This window comes from Carcharodon carcharias, chromosome 7 (genome assembly GCF_017639515.1).
Source record: "Carcharodon carcharias isolate sCarCar2 chromosome 7, sCarCar2.pri, whole genome shotgun sequence".
Taxonomy (NCBI): domain Eukaryota; kingdom Metazoa; phylum Chordata; class Chondrichthyes; order Lamniformes; family Lamnidae; genus Carcharodon; species Carcharodon carcharias.
The window spans coordinates 72,059,713-72,079,418 of record NC_054473.1 but is presented as its reverse complement, the minus strand read 5'-3'; the positions used below and the strand labels follow the sequence as shown (position 1 = coordinate 72,079,418).

At 40.6% G+C, this 19,706-nt stretch overlaps 1 protein-coding gene across 7 annotated transcripts in view; it reads left to right on the top strand.

The window, feature by feature from the left end:
* itpr1b (inositol 1,4,5-trisphosphate receptor, type 1b) overlaps positions 1-19,706 on the top strand; it is a 492,964-nt gene that overhangs the window by 26,427 nt on the left and 446,831 nt on the right. Inside the window, exon 1 of one of the 7 annotated variants that reach the window (XM_041191132.1) lies at positions 10,503-10,620. The exons of the other annotated variants lie outside the window; for them this stretch is intronic. The gene's annotated coding sequence lies outside the window, so the exon portion shown is untranslated. Of the gene's footprint in view, positions 1-10,502; positions 10,621-19,706 lie in introns of those variants that run through there. 7 annotated transcript variants of the gene reach the window in all.

The window sequence follows — 19,706 nt, the reverse complement described above, 5'->3', positions numbered from 1 at the left end:
TGTGTGTCGAGGGTCTACGCACAGCTTGAAGCAGCCACACACCAAGGTGACTATCAGGATGAGGGTGATGTTGGGCACCCTTCATTTAGCTGGAGGGAAGCTGCTTTGGGCAAGTTTATAATGCCATGTTTATATAGAAACTGAGAGCAGTAATCCAGCTTGGTTCTCCTAATGGTAATAGTAGCCATTTCTTGCTACTGGCATGTGGCTCCCATTACAGAACGTTGCAGGCATTTAAAAAAATCAGGAGCACTGCGAATCAGCACCCTGACCGCTGCACTTATTTCTCCAATCCAGTTACGTTGATTAGATTTTACTGCAGTGTCGATGAATATGCGCTTATTTGGTCCTAGGGTGTTGATCATAACTAAAGTAAAATGACACACATGACTGTTCAATTAATTTTTTTTGAAAAATATACTTTATTCATAAAATATCTGAAAGAACATTACAAAACATTTCTAAATTGCCATCACAAAAAGCACATCAGATTCAACTTTTACACATGGATCACGGGGCACTTCAATACAATCAATGAATATTACAATCATTTCAATATGGCCATGACAGTCATTATAATGATATTCGAATTATCATCATACATCATGTTGCGCTCTGAAGTGCTTCAATACAATTATAATACAATTAGTGTTCAATGCATACATTTATTGTGAGCTGTACAGCCCGAGGGGTCAAGAAATTCCCAGCCCCTCTGCACTATGGCAGAAAGGTCTTTGACAGTGACGTTCCCCCATTGGGCCTTTGTGGCAGCTGCCCTTCATATGTCCTTCAGCACGTAGTCCTGGACCTTGGAATATGCCTGTCTGCAACACTCGGTCAGGGACAACTCTTTGCACTGGAAGACCAACAAGTTTCAGGCAAACCAAAAAGCATCTTTCACTGAGTTGATCCTCCAGCTGCAGTTGATGTTTGCCTCAGTGTGTGTCCCTGGGAACAGCCTGTATAGCACAGAGCCCTGTGTCACAGCACTGCTCGGGATGAACCTTGACAGAAACCAATGCATCTCTCTCCAGACCTTCTTTGCAAAGGCACATTCCACAAGGAGGTGAACAATGGCCTCTTCCCCAGCACAGCCACCTTGAGGGCAACATGCTGAGGGGTGTGAGATTCCTGGTGTGTAGGAAGGATCTGACAGGGAGGGCCTTTCTCACCATCAGCCAAGCTACATCTCGGTGCTTGTTGGAAAGTTCTGGCGATGAGGCATTCTGCCAAATGATTTTGACAGTCTGCTCGGGGAACCATCCGACAGGATCCTCCATCTTCTTTTCCTTCGGGGCCTCTAAGATGTTACTAAGACCACTGTCTGATGGACTTGTGGTCAAAGGTGTTTCTGTGCATAAATTTTTCCATGAGGGTCAGGTGGTACGGCACGGTCCAACTACTTGGAGCATTCCACGGTAGCGTGGCCAGACCCATCCTTCGCAACAACAGGGACGGGGAGAACCCCAGTACCTAGTGACACTTGGTGTTTGCGTACTGAGGGTTTACGCTCAGCTTGGATGCAGCCACACACACAAGTGGCCATCAGGATGAGGGCGATGTCGGGCACGTGTTTTTCCCTCCCTTATCTAGTGACTTCACGACTGTTCAGTTAATATGATCAAGAAAATGTCAATCTACTTGCAAAACCTGTAGACATTTGTTGCCAATGGCACATTATATACGAAAAGGCAACCCAATTTGATCCTGATGTTCATAATTAGAAAACCAATTGTATCTCAGAAAAAGTACCTGGAACAGAGTCCGCTGCTTCATTGTGCCCCTTCCATGAACTTTGCAAATATTTTTAGAAAATGCAAGTATTTTTTTAAAAATTCAAACTGAATTGTGCATGAGTTTTATTGTCACTTAAGTATATCATTCTGCTGCAAAAATCTGGTTCAAAGTTAGTTTCTGTTTAAGTTAATTATGAAAAGTGAAGATAGACTTGCATTTATGTAGTGCCCTTCACAACTTCAGAATGCCTCAAAGTGCTTCACAACCAATCAAGTATTTGTGAAGTGTTGTCGCCCTTGTTATGCAGGGCAATGTGACAGGAAATTTGTGTATTGAAAGGACCCCCAAGCACCAATGAGAATGACCAGAAAATCTGTTTGTGTTGGTTCAGGGATAAATTGGCCAGGATACCTTGTCTCTTCTTCAAATAGCACACTGGGGTCATATATCCTGAGAGGACAGCCAGACACTTCAGTTTAACATCTCATTGATAGAAGGCACCTCTGATATTTCAGCTCTCCCTCTGTGTGGCACTAAAGTTTTTAAGCCTATATTTGATGCACAAGTCTCCAGAATGGGACTTGAACTCATAACCTTCTGACTCTGAGGCATGTTATAATATGGCAGTTGGTATACGCCAGGCTGTCCAGATTCACAAGGGAAAGTTGGCCATGCTATCACAAGGAATTTGCAATTTGTATTTATTACGAGAAGGCTTGTGCACTGAAGTCAGAAGTAATGAGTCTACTTCCACCTTTAGATATTTTAAAGGCTAAATTAAAACATTTATTAACAAAAAAGAGCAAACCTAGACACAAGATTACAGTTATAACCAATCCCAAAATTTCTGCTTAACCAGACTCCCAACTACACACCCCCTTTTAAGATAGCAGTCCAAATAGATTCCAAATTTATAAAGTCATCCAACAGTTTTACCACAAGCACTCACTGGACAATGGACTTCGAAGGCTTTTAACACAACTTTGGTTACTGGAACAGCAAACTTCTGCAGGGTTGCTGGAGGCTTTTTCCCAAGTCTGTTTCACAGAGTCAACTTTCCAGATCTCTCAGCCACACCTCACATAGCTTTCTATCCTTCTTTAAATATATTTCTCCAATTTTGATCTATAAAACCCATTACTTCTACTTGCCTTCAGAAGTTACTTTTCCCAGAATATAAATATCTTTCATGTTCTCATTATGGCCAGCACTTTTGGGAAAAATCAATACAATCATCTTGCTTTATTTATCTTGCCAGCTGTAAACATTTTCCCAGTCCCTTTGAAAGTTAAACACTTCTCCACTTAGCTAAAAATGCAAATTTTATTCATACTGTCCTCATTTGAGCTTTACTCATCCCCATTTCAGACGCCTGTTTTACACCTCACTTCTTTGATAATTTAAAGCTTGCAGTCTAATCACCTCTAGTTTAATTAAATTGGCCACATGCGTGCGCGTGTGCACACATAAGCCTGCTTTAAAATGTCCCACAATAATATTAGTAAAAATGATAGTTCTTGACAGGCTAGAGTGCTCCCAACTAAACCACATGGCTGCGACCTAAGTAATTCTCTTGCTTAACATCATCAACTCTTTCCCCACCCACCAAAATAAATAATTAAATAGTGGCTTATCACTTGACTGGCCAAACAGCATTAGTGTCTAGTGTTTCATTTATTTCTGAATAACGTTGAAGAGGGAGGGATGGAAAGGAAAAGAGCATACAAAACAAAATATAACAAATCATGATATTGCTGATCCAGACTGCAATGTTCATCATAGTTTTAATGGCTCTTTCCCTCTTTTCCACCCCAATCCCTCACCCCCCTTCCCGACCATCTCCAGCAGATGCATTCAGAAATCTTTGGAACAGATTAAATCCTGCTGCACTAAACCTGTCAGCTTGCAGTTAAATATAGAAGAGAATTAATTGTGGTAAAACTCACTTGGGGTATTTGAAGAATAAACTTGCATTTACATTTGCCTTTCATATTTAGAGATGACCCCATATATGCTTCACAGCTGATTATTACAATTTGGGATGTGGTCAGTGTATTTTTTTTAAGGTAAACATAGGAAATTTGCACAAAGCATGGTCTGACAAACAACAATGAGGCCAATGGTCAGGCAGGTAGTATATAATGCACAAAGTATGTCAAACACTCTGCTGGCGTTAGAATAAGCAAAAGAATACCTGAAGCTTCATCTTATCAGTTGCAACTCGTGTACTCCATATCATCAGTAATTTTAAATAGAGACTTGCATTCATAGCTCCTTTGTTTAAAAAAAAAACATTTTCATAGCTAATCTTTGGATATCATCACTAAAACCAGAGTCAGGGTCAGAGTTAATTTAGACTGCTAAAATTTATTTGATGTTGAATGCTTTGAAAATTTATTGTCATGTTGGATGCCCACATTCTACAAACTTTGAACAAATATTCAATATTGCTTGCTCTGCAGACCAAAATTTGGCCAAACTTCAGCATTCAGCAATAACCTGTTTCCTGATGCTCAGTTTGGGTTCCATTAAGATCACTTGGCTCCCGACCTCATTGCAGCCATGGTCCAAATATGGACCCAAGAACTGAATTTCAGAGGCAAGGGAAGTGACTACTCTTGACACAAATATGACTCAGTATGGCATCATGGAGCCCTAGCAAAATGGGCATCGGTGGGAATAAAGGAGGAAACTCTCCACTCGTTAAAGTCATAACTAGTACAAAGGAAGATTTCTACGGTTGTTGGAGACTAATTATCTCGGGCCTCCAAGACATAATTGCAGGAGTTTCTCAGGGTAGTGTCGTATCTTAACCAATTTCAGCTGCTTTATCAATGGTCTTGCATTCTTCATTGTTTTCTCCCAGAATTCTCTGCCTGAAGGCAGATCCAACCCACAGCACTGCGATCTCCACCTTGGGTAGGGAAGAGAGGTGCAAGCCCCAAATCCAGCCCAGCCAGAGTAGGGATTGAACTCAGTGCTGTTGGCACCAATCTGATCCAGACTAGCCACCTTGCCAACTGAGCCAGCCAGGAGTCCCCCAGGAGCCTGAGTTGCTGTGGCAATGTACACTTTTACATGCATATTATAACCTGGAGTGATAAATAGTGATAGTACAGGCTCCAGTGGCCAACTACAACAAGAGAGAATCCAACCATCTTTCCTTGCCTTTCAATGGCATCACCATAGATGAATCCTTATCAGCAACATCCAGGGGTTTACCATTGACCAGAAACTGAACTGGACTAGCCATATAAATACTGTGGCTCCAAGAGCAGGCCAGAGGCTGGGAACTCTGCAGAGAGTAACTCACCACCTAACTTGAGTTTGTCCACCATCTACAAGACACAAGACTGATGCTCAGAGATGGAATGCTCTCCACTTGCCTGGATGAGTGCAACTGCAATAACACAAGAAGTTTGCATTTATCATCTTAGACAATGCTTCCAAAACCTGCAACCTTTACTGCCTAGAAGAATCAGGGTGGCAGACACATTGGAAGCACCACTGCCTCAAAGTCATTTGTAACCCTGATTTGGGACTAAATCACTGTTCCTTCATTATTGCTTGATCAAGGTCTGGAACTCCCTTCCTAACAGCACTGTGTGTGTACCTACACTAAGAGTGCAGTGGTTCAAGAAGGTGACTCGCCACCTTTTTAAGGGCACTTCAGGATGGGCAATAGATGTTTGCTTTGCCAGTGATGCCCACATCCCATGAATGAACTTCATTTGGAAAAAAAAATCCACCCAGTTGCTTGATGATCAAGAAACTTTCAGCTGCCAGAATTTTGTATCCCATGGCAATCTTGTTGAGTGTTGTCATCTTGGGAGTGATGCAGACTGGATGGAGAGTTAAGTTCTTTATGCTGCACCACTGCAATGCTCCTATGCCTTATAGACACAACCAGGAATTGTTTTTTGGACCCAGTCATTTTATATTGTAACAATATGTCAAGCAATAAAGACTTATTCCTACTGGCAGCGAGATGCAAGGTCACCTTACAGCACTGACCATTGAAACTGAACCTGAGGACTATCTATTATAGATACATGTAAAAATTGCAAGATTCAGGTCAGGCTGCATATGTGGGGAGGAAGACAGAAGTAACATTTCAGGTCATTAACTGTTCATCAGAACTCTATATATTGATTTTAAGTTGGCATTGTTAACACCATCTGGGTACATTTCAGTAAGGGATAGATTCATGGTTTGCCAGATTTAAGGAATTGTTGCAGTTGGAGGGACTACTACCATTCTTCCAAAACTAATTTCTGTTTGCCAATTTACTAAGCATTTGCAGTTTTCATTTTGATGTCTTTCCATTTGAACCGAAGATTACTAAACAGGAAGATCTTTAGGTAGCACAAAAAGATTCAGTATCTGCCAAGACCTGCGGAGCACGTTCTGCTGTGCTATTGGCTGAATGCCTCAGACATTCACGAAGGATTGCTTCCACTTTTCCTAGCAACATTTTAAACCTGATGGCTACATTTTTTGTTTGATGACATTTGCTGACAGATGCTGGACCCCAAGATAGTTTTGGTGACGAACATTACTTTGGAAGTGCTCCACATGCATAGCTCTTCTATATGCTGACACTGTAAGTGAACCCACTTAGTGTGATATTGAGCCAGTACACCAGCAAGGTCCCAATTTGACCTGTGATTGGTTTGGCCTCGTTATTTGACCCCTGTCATGACAGTGGGGGTGTTCCAGTTGTCCTTACGCATTCCCAGATTTAGAGAGAAATTGGCTGTGTTAATTCCAATTGACTCTTGCATTGGAATAGTAGTACATGTATGTGGGTGTCAGATGATCATGTATTTGGTCTTGATGCTAATTTTCGCATGGCTAAACACTCTTGACACCAAGTCTTGGCTTATGCTTGGAGGAGCAGCTGATTTGTGCAGTTCTGGACCCCATTGACTATTTCCTTGAAGGGGTGACTGCCTATGAGAGGAGGAGAGAAAATTTGGATTGGGGGTGGGAAACATTCAACATGCTTTATTGATTACTGGACAGCAGAGATGTGTGCAAGTCATTGAGTTCCACAAGGAACCCTGTACAACAGTTTCTAAAAGAACAATCATGTAGTGCACATTGAGGAATGTGATTAACTTGAAAGAAATACTGAACCTGTACTAATATCCCCTCTGCAACAATGCAGCATCCCCTAGTCCTCACCTTAGAGGAGTGAATTTTGATTGGAGGAAGGCAAGTATAAAGAATTGAATCTATCTTTCCCATAATATAAGTAATGTATTTTTAACTTTGCGTTAAATCATAAATATGCATTTCCTTTTCCTGTTGGGTTTCAATTGAACTGAATCCTCTTTTCTTCATTTCCTCATCCATCAATCTGTCCTCTTGTCATAAATTGTTGAAAGGTGAGGGAGGAGTAGGTAGGCAGAACCTTGGAGAATAACGAAAGGTAAATCTTGTGCTTTGAGTTATATCATGGATTCTAAATGAGCTGCCTTCACAGCTCTCTGCTTTTACTATGACTTAGACAAAACTGTAAATTGGCAGTAAGTGTAGTTTGTGTAAACATCACGTTTATTCTTGATCTGAAGATTGGCTGACTGATGTGAATGATTAATATTTATAACTGGCATGTACTTGCTATTCAAATGCTAAGTAAAATTCGTCCACCATTGCAAAAAAAAACTTCCAGCAATTCAGAGGACATTTTAGACTCTTGATTTATTGCAAGATTCTGAATGTTGGACTTCAGCTTACAAAGTCTATGAATAACTTTGCTGTGGTTCATGTATCTAACTTTTTTTTTTTACAAACAAAGCATGTATTTTCTGCTCATCAGAAAAATCAATGCCTACTAGATATCATTAGTCAGTGTTTCTTCTGTGCACCATTAAAACCAAAGTCTACATTTTCATGGGTGATCATGTTAAATCTTTTAATTGTCTAAGTATTTGCTTAAAGTATATTTTCTTTCTTTTGAAATATGCAATTACTGTCTTTCCACTGACTGATAAGCCATTGCACATAAGATTACATTGGATATACACCACAAAAACAGGCCACTCAGCCCAATCAGTCCATGCCGTTGTTAGTACTCCACTCAAGCGTCCTCCCATCTTTCTTCACCTAAACCTATCAGCGTAACTGTTTATTTCCTTTACTCTTTTACTTGTCCCACTTCCCTGTAAATATATCTAAATTATTCACTTCAACCACTCCGTGGCAGTGGGTTCCACGTTCTTCACAATCTTTGGGTAAAGAAGTTTGTTCTGAATTCCCTACTGGATTCCTTGGTGATATCTTACATTGATGGCCTTCGGTTATGCGCTTCCCCACAAGAGGAAACATTCCCTCTGTGTAATTTTAAAGATCTCTATTAGGTCACCTCTCCACTTTGGTTTTCATGAGAGAAGAGACCCAGCCTGCCATCCTTTCCCGATATGCATACCCATGCATTTCTGGGAGCATCCTTATAAATCTCCTCTGTTCCCTCTCCAGTGCATTTATATGCTTTATGTAAATTGCACACAGTGTGGTCTAACCAAGGTTTGAGACTGGTTTAGCATAACTTTCCTGCTTTTTAATTCTATCCCTCTAGAAATAAAGTCTTGTGCTTGGTTTGCTTTTTTTCATGGCCTCACTAACCTGTGGCACAACTTTTAGTGATTGATGTATTTGTACTCCAAGGCCCCTTTGTTCCTCTACCCTAGCTAGACCCGCACCTTTTGAAGTAATGTGACCTTCCTATTCTTTATACAAAAATGTACTACCTGTGCTGAACTTCATTTGCTAATTATTTGCCCATTCTGCAAGTTTTCTAATGTACTCTTGTTACTTATTAATGTCCTCCCCTGTATTGTCTATAACCACCCCCCCACCCCCAATTTGGTGTCGTAAAATTCAGCAATTGTGCTTTTGACGCCAAAGTCCAAATTGGGAATGTAAATTGTGAACAGCAGTGGTCCCAGAACACTATATCCCCATTGTGCCACTTTGAATAACTACCCTTTACTCCCACTCTCTCCTTTCCCACCAATGCAAGTAAAGAAAGCCTTCTGCTTTTGAGATCTGAAGCGACTTGATTGCAGTGATCTGACTTTACAAAGAATATCCCTGAAGTAAATCTAGTTTTGGGGCTCTTTGGCTGTTGCTTTTACAATTGGGATGCTGTGATAATGTAAATAATGTATTTAATAGAGTCAGACTTGGGGGAGATGTAGTTTAAAGGGTTAATATAAATAGTCTACATCAGTGATGTAAGATCACATGCCAACAGAGTATGCTGAAAGATAAAAGTAAAAATACTGCAGATGCTGGGGATCTGAAATAAAAACAAAAGTGCTGGAAAAGCTGAGCAAGTCTGGCAGCATCTGTGGAGAGACAAACCGTTAACGTTTCGAGTCCAATATGACTCTTCTCCAGAAATCCGGTGAGTTTGAGTTAGACCTGCTAATTTTTTCCAGCACCTTGTTTTTATGCTGAGAAGATAGTTCTATGTGAAGCTTTGTGATAAGCCTTATCCTGTACATAGATAGAAGAATGTTAAGAAAAGTTCAAGTTTGCCAATCGCCTTGCCTCCAGCAGCCTCTATTGATCCTAACCAAGACAACCGAAGCTAAGATGCACAACAATGATGAGTGAAAATTCAGCCAGGTGTGACACCTTTGTGTTCTGAGGTTTCCATTTAATGTCATTAGCTAATGTTTCTCCATCAACATGCACAGAACTGAAGAGAAAATTGAGCTTTTTAAAATTTTTTAAAATAGTTAACTGTGGGGCTCTGGTTCACCCCTCAAATTTCCACTTTGCTCAGACAAAACTTTGACTGTCTAGTCTAAACCCATGGTTGGGGGAAACACAGGAAACAGAACTGGTGTAAGCCATTTGGTCCATTCAGTATACTTATGGCTCATCTTCTATCTCAGCCCCACTTCCCATGCTATCGCCTTATCCTTGAATTCCATTTGTATCCAAAAGTCTGTTGATTTTTGACTTGAATGTGCTTTCTTCACAACTGAGCATTCATGGGATAGAGAATTTCCAAGATCCACAAATCTTTATGAAGAGATTTCTCCTCATCTCAGCACTGAATGGCTGACCACTTATTCTGAGATTGTGACTCCTCATTCTGGACTCCCCAACCAGGGGTACATCTTCCTCGCAACTACCCTGTCAAATTCCTTAAGAGTTTTATGTCTCAGTGAAATCACCTCTTGTTCTTTTCTATTTTAGAGAAAGTAGGCCTAGTCTACTGTCTCTCATCACAGGACATCAGGGACCAGTCTAGTGAGCCTTTGTTCCATTCCCTCTCGTACAACCTTAATGGAACCCAACTGAGCATTTTGTTTAAGATGGCCTTACCTGATGACACGTAATTTTAACATGAAAAAAATAGCGAACTGAGCCTTTTTGGAATTCTTACACTGGATTTTGGTGTCTTCGGCTAGGCCGGCATTTATTGCCAATCCCTAACTGCCCTTAAGAAGGTGGTGGTGAGCTGCCTTTTTGAATCTCTGCAATCCATATTGTGTAGGTACACCCACAGTGCTGTTAGGGAGGGAGTTCCAGGATTTTGACCCAGTGACAGTGAAGGGATGAAGATATATTTCATAGTCACGATAGTGTGTAGCTTAAAGGGGCACTTGCAGGTGGTGGTGCTCCCATGTGTCTGCTTCTAGGTAATGGAAGTGGAAACCGGGAAGAGTTTCTTGGTGATGATGTTCAACCCTTTCTTTCTCCAACTCCACTTGGCCCTTCCCCACAATGACTTTGTCAAGATAGGAAACTGAACAGATGATGGAATCTGCATCCAATGCTCAGTAAAGTCGACCACGTCCATTCTGTACTGCTGGTTGACGACGTTTTTATGCAGAACGTAATTATCACAACAAAAATAAGGTTTGTAGTTTCAATATTTCTTAATACTTTCCAGTCTAATTGCTTGTGGGATCACTTGGCGTCCCTCTGCGTCATTTTAACATTAGCACGTTTCCTGAAGATGCTATTTCAATCAGAGTTGTTTTTCATTAAAGCTACATGGTTTATTTACACAAATCTTTGTTTAACTTTGAAAGTCTATTCAAGGAAGTCAATAGTGCATGATGGCAACTAACTCATGCCTCTCATTTAAAGTGATTCATCTTATTAAGATGGGCTTGTTGCACAGTGCTGGGAATCCTCTTGATTATGTATACACCCTATCTTGTTTCAGGCTCAAAAATGATTATGGTTTGATGAGAGTTTTATGTAGGCCCAATTAAGCCGAATTTTATTATATTTTGTAGAGATAACAAAGACGAAATATAAAAAGAACTTGTATTTATGTAGCACCTTCATAACCTCAAGACATTCCTAAGATCTTTACGACCGAAGGAAGAGTGTTCTAAGTGTCGTCACTGTAGTCAGGAAGAAGACGCAGCAACCAATGACCCACAAACGATGAAGCAACAATGGATCGTCTATTTTAGTGATGTTGGTTCAGGGATAAATATAGGCTAAGACTAAATATTAAGAGTACTGCACTGCTCCTTTTCAAAATAGTGCCGTGTGCATATTTCTCAATATATAACTAGACATATTTCTTATCTATACTGCTATATGCCTAAAGGCTTAATTGGGTTGACAATAAACCGTTGCCAGGCCACAACCACTTTTGAACCTGAAACAAGACTAATAACACAAGCTTGTTGCAAATGTTGTTACTGTGGCCCCAATTATAATCAAATACTTTTAGCGATGTTAATACCCGAGTCTGATGGTGAGTGAAAAAAAAAAATCTCATGACCGGTATTGCTATCTAGTTTACTTTGTACTTGAACAGCTAACTGCACAGGCTGATGGTTGCAATGCATTTTTCCTTGGTTATTTCACTGCTAGTGCTATTTTGTGAATATAGATTCCTAAATGGGATGTTTTTGTATGTTAAGTGTTTGAATTGAATGTTTGTCCTTGAAAATACAATGACCATTTCTGTTTGCCTGTTTTCTTTTATTTCTAAGGAGTAATGTGTGGATATTACAAGGTAATAGCTCCATTTTGTTTATTGTTGTAATTCAATGTCCAGAAATTATGTTTAGAAACAAGAACACTTCATTTATCTATAATGGTACGGAGCAGATTTTTCCCTGCATATTCAGAAACTTGTTTTCGGCGTGTGTGTGATTTCACAATTGTGCTGTAAATTTACTTTTTTCTCATTTTTTCTAAACATTATCTTGTCACCAGAGAGGTCCATGAGCTCATTATTCGATCAGACGGTGTGTGACGGCCCTGCTTTGTTACTTGACTAATTTATCCCAAAAAGCACGTTAAATCAGCCTGATTTCAGCTGTCCACTGAGTTTCTGATCTCGGCCAGGTAGCATTAAAGGTTTCCATGCTTACGGGTTAGAGGGAGAGGAATTGGGAAGGCTTCTGCTCCAAACTCCCTAGATTTGTACATCGGGATGTTGAGTGCAGATAGGCACAGAATTTGCTGTGATGTCCCATGATTCAATTATCTACCGACACCTGTTTGAGACGTGCAGGTGAATAGTTACTCAGGTGAGGTTCCTATCGCAAAGAGTCAATGTCATCAGATGAGGCATAACAAAGGCAAGAGTGAGAAAATCTAAAATGAGAACTATATATTTATTTCTAAACCTGATAATTCCAAATAGATACATTCCGGATGTGAATATACCTCCTCAACCTTGTTGGATGACATTTGTGTTGCATTATCTATTGTCACAACTTGGAATGTTTCAAATTGTTCAGATGGGTTCTTGGTGTTCAGATAAAAGCAAAATACTGCGGATGCTGGAAATATGAAACAAAATCAAAAATACCTGGAAAAACTCAGCAGGTCTGACAGCATCTGTGGAGAGGAAGACAGAGTTAATGTTTTGAGTTCGTATGACTCTTCATCAGAACATGTGTTTTGGTATTCAGCATTGGCAACTTGAGTTTCTGCAGTAGATGAGCAATAAGGAAATGAAAAGCAAACTCCAGGTTCTTAACCATTTACTTCAATGCGCATAACAATATATATCCTATTCCCAGCACCAATTAGCTTATTTATCATTTCGTTGTGACTGGTTTTCTTCTATTTGTGTATATTGCCTGTTATTACTGGTTGCCACTTTGCCCAAAAATAGTCTTTAAAAATATAATATTTAGACTTGAGTTTTATTCTTAAGAAAGGACTAGCTGAAATCAGTTTTATTTTTATTGCCAAAACTAATTCTGCATTGTATCTCTGATCATTTCTGGTGAAACAGACATGCTTGAAATGGCCTGTTTTTTTCCCCTTCTCAATTGCTCAATGATCCCTTATGTACACCCATTATATTTTCTCAATATTTGGGTTTTCATCTGTGTATGCCCAATGCATGAGCTCTTAATGACCACATTGTTCTACTGAAAGAAAAAAACTCCAAATTGTCCATTTCCACCAGCAGTGGAACTTCAAGTGATAATTTCTCCCTGTTCATGGCCATTAATGAGTGGTAAATGTTTGCCTTGGAACTCGATCTTGCTGTGCATAAGATGGTATATTTGTTGCTAAGACTTGGATTTTGCAGTGTCATTCAGTATAAATTTGCACTGAGAGACTTTGTTGAACTAAATGGCTTCATCACTGTGCATTCAAATAGATTATTGGGAGCCTTGGAGGCCATTGCAGTATAAAGTGCTTGTGCAAGGATTATGTTGCTGATTTTCAGTTGTGCTACTGGAGACTTTATCCATGGACAAGGTTCTTACCTCCCCCACACCCAACTGCCTGACCCCGCCCCACCCAAGTTGTAGTTTGTGCCATACAGATCTTGTATACCCATATTTTGTTCCCTTTTACTTGTCCTGTGAAGAACATAAGAAATAGGAGCAGGAGTTGACTATATGGCCCCTTGAGCCTGCTTCGCCATTCAATATGATCATAGCTGATCTTGTACCTCATTCCACTTTCCTGCCTGCTCTTCATCTCACTTGATTCCCTGAGAGTCTCAAAATCTGTCTATCCCAAGCTGCAAGGAGCTGTATTCAATGATGGAGCATCATCATCCCCCTGGGGTAGAGAATTCCAAAGATTCACACTCCTTTGAGCGAAGTAATTTCTTGTCATCACAGTCCTAAATGATTGGCTGATTATCCTGAAACTGTGCCACTGTGTTTCAGGTTACCAAAACAACCTCTCAGTAACTACCCTGTCAGGCCTCTTTGTAATCTTGTATGTTTCAATGAGATCACCTCTCATTCTTCTAAACTCCAGAGAACATAGACCAATTTACTCAGCATCTCAGCATAGGACAACCCTCTCATCCGAGGAGCCAATCCAGTGAACCTTTGCTGTACAATGCTCCAAATCAAGTGCATCCTTCCAAAATTATGGACACCGAAACTGTGCACAGTACTCCAGGTATGGTCTCACTAAATCTTTATACAACTGTAGCAAGAATTCCTTATTCTTGTACTCTCATCCCCTTGCAATAAAGGTCAACATACCATTTGCCTTCGTAATTGCTTGCTGTACCTGCATGCGAACTTTGTGTTCCTTGTAAGAGTACACCCAAGTCTCCCTGAAAGTTCGTATTTAAAAGTTTCACGTCTTCTAAAAAAAAGTTACCTGTTCTTGTTGAGGTGACTAACTTCACACTGCCTCACATTATACTCCATCTGTCACCTTATTGTCCACTCACTTAACCTGCCTATATTTCTTTGCAACCTCTTTGTGTTCTCCTCGCAGCTTACTGTCCTATCTAGCTTTGTATTATCAATAAACTTAGATATTTTGCCATTTGCCATTTAATCTCTTCTGCCCTCCAGTCTCTCAGAACTTCTCTTTCACCACCAGCCCCTATGCTTCTGTCCACTCTACTTGCTTAAAATCTGTTACCTCTCCAACTCTGTCTAGTTCTGATGAAAGGACATTGACCTGAAACATTACCTTTGTTTCTATCTCCCATGAATGTTATCTCGCCTTAATTCAGTACTTCCCATTTTTATTTCAGATTTCCAGCATACATAGTATATTGCTTTGGTTGTAGTTTTGTGTCCAGCATCTGCTTTTAGGCCAATCTTGGCAAAGATCTGGCTGGAGGTTGCTTCTTTTCTCTTGAGAAAAGAATGATGCTGGGAATTGCAAATTAGAGACTCAAACTCATGTCCATAGAAATAAATACACCTGACATTGAAATTTTGATCATTATTTTTGAAGTGCTTTAAACTTTCCTGCTGTCAGTATTGTGGAATCTAGGCGAATTGAAGCTCTTAGTTCAGTGAAGAAAATCAAGATACGATTTTTTTTTAAATTATATGTAAGAGGCGTACGTTGTACAGAAAGATGAAGCCAATTGCCCAATGCAGGTTAAAGAATAACTGGGACTCTTTTACATCAGCTAAAAGGTTAATGGAAACGAGGATTGTGAGCAATTGGGAGAAACTTTCACGTTTGAGTGACGAATCAGAGGACCATGAAAGACTGTATTGGACCTTTGAAAGATTTTGAAGGATGGATGAGAAAGGAATCTCTGTGTATGGCAGACAAACGCAATTACTATTTTGCACCAATCTTCACTCAGAAAATGGTGCGCAACTGACAGCATTAATTGGAGCTAGTTGAAGATATTGTTTTGGAAAGAATAAAGAACCTTGAGATAGGTTATGTCATATAACTGGTTAACAGATGGGATATGGTAACCTATGACGTAAATATTGTAACACTGACACTAGTCAGTCATGTATTCGACTCGAGAGAGAGTTTGAAATCCTGCTTTGGAGCAACATACCTATTCTCTAACCTGATTAGAAGTAGACCAAGTCAATGTGGTAAGCAGATACCAGAGTATGTCTACAGTCTGGCTGTGGGACATGGTTCTTAGACAGAATCCAAGACAGAAGGACCCCTGAAGGGCTGCAGAACTGAATGATATCCACACCAGAGTCATTTAGGAGGTGGGACAGGTATTGTGTGAGCTCCTTTCCTGAATCTTGAATAGCTCACTGAAGTTGGGAGCTGTTCCCTCAAACTGAAAGGAGGCTGATGCTGTTCCAATTTTTTACAAAGAAGATAAGGCAGCCTGGTAATCATAAGCTTGAGGGAATCATTAGATAAAAGGAGGTCAGGCCTAATCAATTTGATTCACTTTTCTGAAGGAGTCACCAGGATAGGTGAGGGTAACCTGGCAGACATTGTCTATCTGGACTTCTTGATAAAGTACAGTATAGGAACGTTTCCTATATTATAGAATTTGTTCTGGAATTGAATGTAATCTTCTGTGGTAAGTTAGGAACAGCCTGAATGCTTGTATGCAAAAAGTGGTTATCAATGGGTTTGGATCTGCTTGGACACCGGCTACTAGTCAGCCCAATACAGCCTAAAACTCTAAATATAACATATATATAAATAGTATCCAGTGTGCTTGCGATATAGATGCACTGTATTGGTCATGAACATTTAGAGATTGATGCACTGCATCACCACAGGCCTCAATTCTGTTCCTGTAGGCTGCATGATTAGTTAGCATTAAACCACACCTATGCATGGCACTAAGCTTATCTAAATTGGGTATTGTTTTCCAAGCGTGAATTCAACCCCCTGCACATGGAGACCGCCTTGCAGTAGTTTAACATCCTCCACAGTCCTAATTATTGCGCACGGCTTCGGATTATTTCCCCTCAACTTGCATCTGTCGTTAATGAAGATAGTAAACAGCTAAGGTCTTGAGGTCAATCATCATTGCAACACCTCAGTAGATCCAAACCCATTGCTGACAATGTCTATCTACATGCCAATTCTCAATGCACTGCAGCAGATTACCACCACTTCCACAAAACTGCACCTAATAGAGTATCCTCTAGTGGGGTATTTTATCAAAGGCTTTCTAAAAGTCTATGTCCACCAGGTTTACCCCACCATGAATTTACTAATTTGAGTGCATTTTTGAAGAAGTTACTAAGGCTTGAATTTTTTTTCCAGAAGCCAAATTGTGTCTCTGATGCTCTCTTTAGCTTAGTGATCATGAAGGGCATTGCTCTTGATACCTTTTTGAGCACGTGACCTGTTATTGAAGCCAAACTAATGAGCCTTTCATTACCTAACTCATCCTTTATAAATATTGGAACCATGCTGACATTCGTCCAATTTGTGGAATGGTCCCTGAAACAAACTAATAAAGGTACGGGCGAGGAGCTTGCACAGCACCTGTTCCCTGAAGGAATCTAAGCTGGATATCATTTGGGCTGGCAGCATAACCGATTTTAAGGCTCCTTATTCCACTGAAGGCTGTATTCTTATCTATTTTAATAACAATGTTATTGTTAACAGCTGAGCCCATTGCTGTTAATTGAGCATCATCTTCAAAAATAAAATTTGACAAAAAAACTAATTCTAATGCAAGGTATCTGTCATACCCAGATATTCTAGATAATAATACTGTTGACTTGTGCTCCAAAACTTGCCACGCCCCAAGTCAAGCTGTTCCAGTACAACTACAACACTAGCATCTGCCCGGCACTGTGTAAAATTGCCCAGGCATGTCCTGTACACACGAAGCAGGACAAATCCAACCTGGCTATTATTGCCCCATCAGTCTATTCTTTATCATCAGTCAAGTGGTGTAAAGGGCTATCAGAAGTGCTATCAAGCAGCACTTGCTTACCCCTAACCTGCTCACCAATGCTAGTTTGGGTTCTGCTCGAGTCACTCAGTTCCTGACCTGATTGCAACCTTGGTTCAAACATGAACAAAAGAGCTGAACTCCAGAGTTGAGGTGAGAGTGACTGCCCTTAACACTAAGGCAGAATTTGGCTGAATGTGGCATCGAGGAGCCCTAGCAAAACTGGAGTCAATGGGAATCGGGAAAAACTCTCCACCAGTTGGAGTCATACCTAGCACAAAGGAAGATGGTTGTGGCTGTTGAAGGTCAATCATCTCAGTTCCAGGATATCACTGCAGGAGTTCCTCAGGGTAGTGTCCTCGGCCCAACCATCTTCAGCTGCGTCATCGATGACCTTCCATCCATCAGAAGGTCAGAAGTGGGTTTGTTCGCTGGCGATTGCAAAATGTTCAGCACCATTCACAACTCCTCAGATACTGAAGCAGTCCATGTCCAGCAAGATCTGGACAATATCTAGGCTTGGGCTGACAAGTGGCAAGTAACATTCATGCCACACAAGTGCCAGGCAATGACCACCTCCAGCAAGAGAAAATCTAACCATCACCTCTTTACATTCACTGAATCACCCCATGATCAACATCCTGGGGGTTACCATTGACCAGAAACTGAACTGGACTAGCCGTATAAATACTCTGGCTACAAAAGCAAGCCAGAGGCAAGGAATCCCGCAGTGAATAACTCACCACCTGACTCCTCAAGACTGTCCACCATCTACAAGGCATATGTCAGGAGTGATGGAATACCTTCCCTTGCTTGGTTGAGTGCAGCTTCAACAACACTGAAGAAGCTTTGCAGCATCCAGGACAACACAGCCTGCTTGATTGGCACTCCATCGACAAACATTCTCTCCCTCCCCCACTGACGCACAGTGGCAGCAGTGTGCACCATCTACAAGATGCATTGCAGGAACTCGCCAAGCCTCCTTAGACAGCACCTTCCAAATGCACGACCGGTACCATCCAGAAGGACAAGGGCAGCACACACGTAGGAATGCCACCACCTGGAAATTCCCCTCTAATCCACTCATCATCCTGACTTGGAAATATATCACTGTTCTTTCACTGTTGCTGGGTCAAAAATCCTGGAACTCCCTCCCTAACAGCACTGTGGGTGTACCTACAACACAGGGACTGCAGAGGTTTAAGAAAGCAGCTCACCACCACCTTCTGAAGGGTAATGAGGGATGGGCAATAAATGCTAACCCAGCCAGTGAAGCCCACATGAATGGAAAAAAAAAATCTGTCCTTTTAATGTCCCAATATAGTTTTAATGATCCTCTCACTCTCAGCTTAAAAATTGCTACCTTATTTGTCGACTATCCTCTTTACCTTTATTCTTTTAACAGATCTAGTAGTGCCTTTAGTTTCCTTTTTAATTGTGCATAGTACTTAAACTCACTGCAGAGCAGGAAAATAATCCCACACTTGAGTGGCTAAGTAAGTACTTTCTTACTGATCATCTGGGAAAATTTTGAAGTTGATATTCATATTAGAAAATCACTTCCACTAGATAGAAAATGCCAAAAAGCAGAGTAAGATTGCAAGTTTAGTCCTAAAATCATTTTTTGTTGCAGTATAGGGATCTTCTTCTTTTATATAATCAACCCATATATCCTTGGCAGGTCAATGCCTCTTCAAGTTACCTTATGAGGTCTGACATTCATGTTTGTAGTGAAACTAAGACGGAAGTGAAACTCTATCAAAATGTAGTGGTAGGTAGGGTTTTAATGCAAACCCTCACTGGGATTAGATGGCAAGAATTGCAGTTTAAACAAACCCTGTTGCTCCAGTTCCATCTCCTATTGGAAGCATTTTTGTCCCTAGTTTTGTTTTACATTGCTGGTGGCACTAGTGCAACAGTTGTGTATAAAAAGCTTTAACACAGTGATGGCACTCTGGCCTGTGTGTCAGAACGTTGAGTGTTCTAACACAATTCCAGGGACCTGAGCACACAAGCAAGCTAACATTCTAGCACTGAGGGAACGCTGCAGAGTTCAGCATCTTTCTTTAAACTGTCTGCCCCCTCAGGTGAATTCAAGAAAGAAGAGCGAGTTCCTCCTGTTGCCCTGGCCAATATTAATTCATCAACCAGCACCTCTAAAATAAATGGTCTGGTCGTCATCACAACGTGTTAGCTGCTTTTGCTGAGAATCTGTTCTGTACACTCACACTTGTTGGGGTTTGAGAGAGGAAATTACTCAAACTCTGTTGCTTGAAGCAGGGAAAACATAAAATTATGCATCAAACAGTAAGAGGAGTATTAGAGGTGCTTTTAAAGGTCTTAATTCAAGACTTTGAAGCTGAAATGAGGATAGCATTCCCTGCCACAAAAC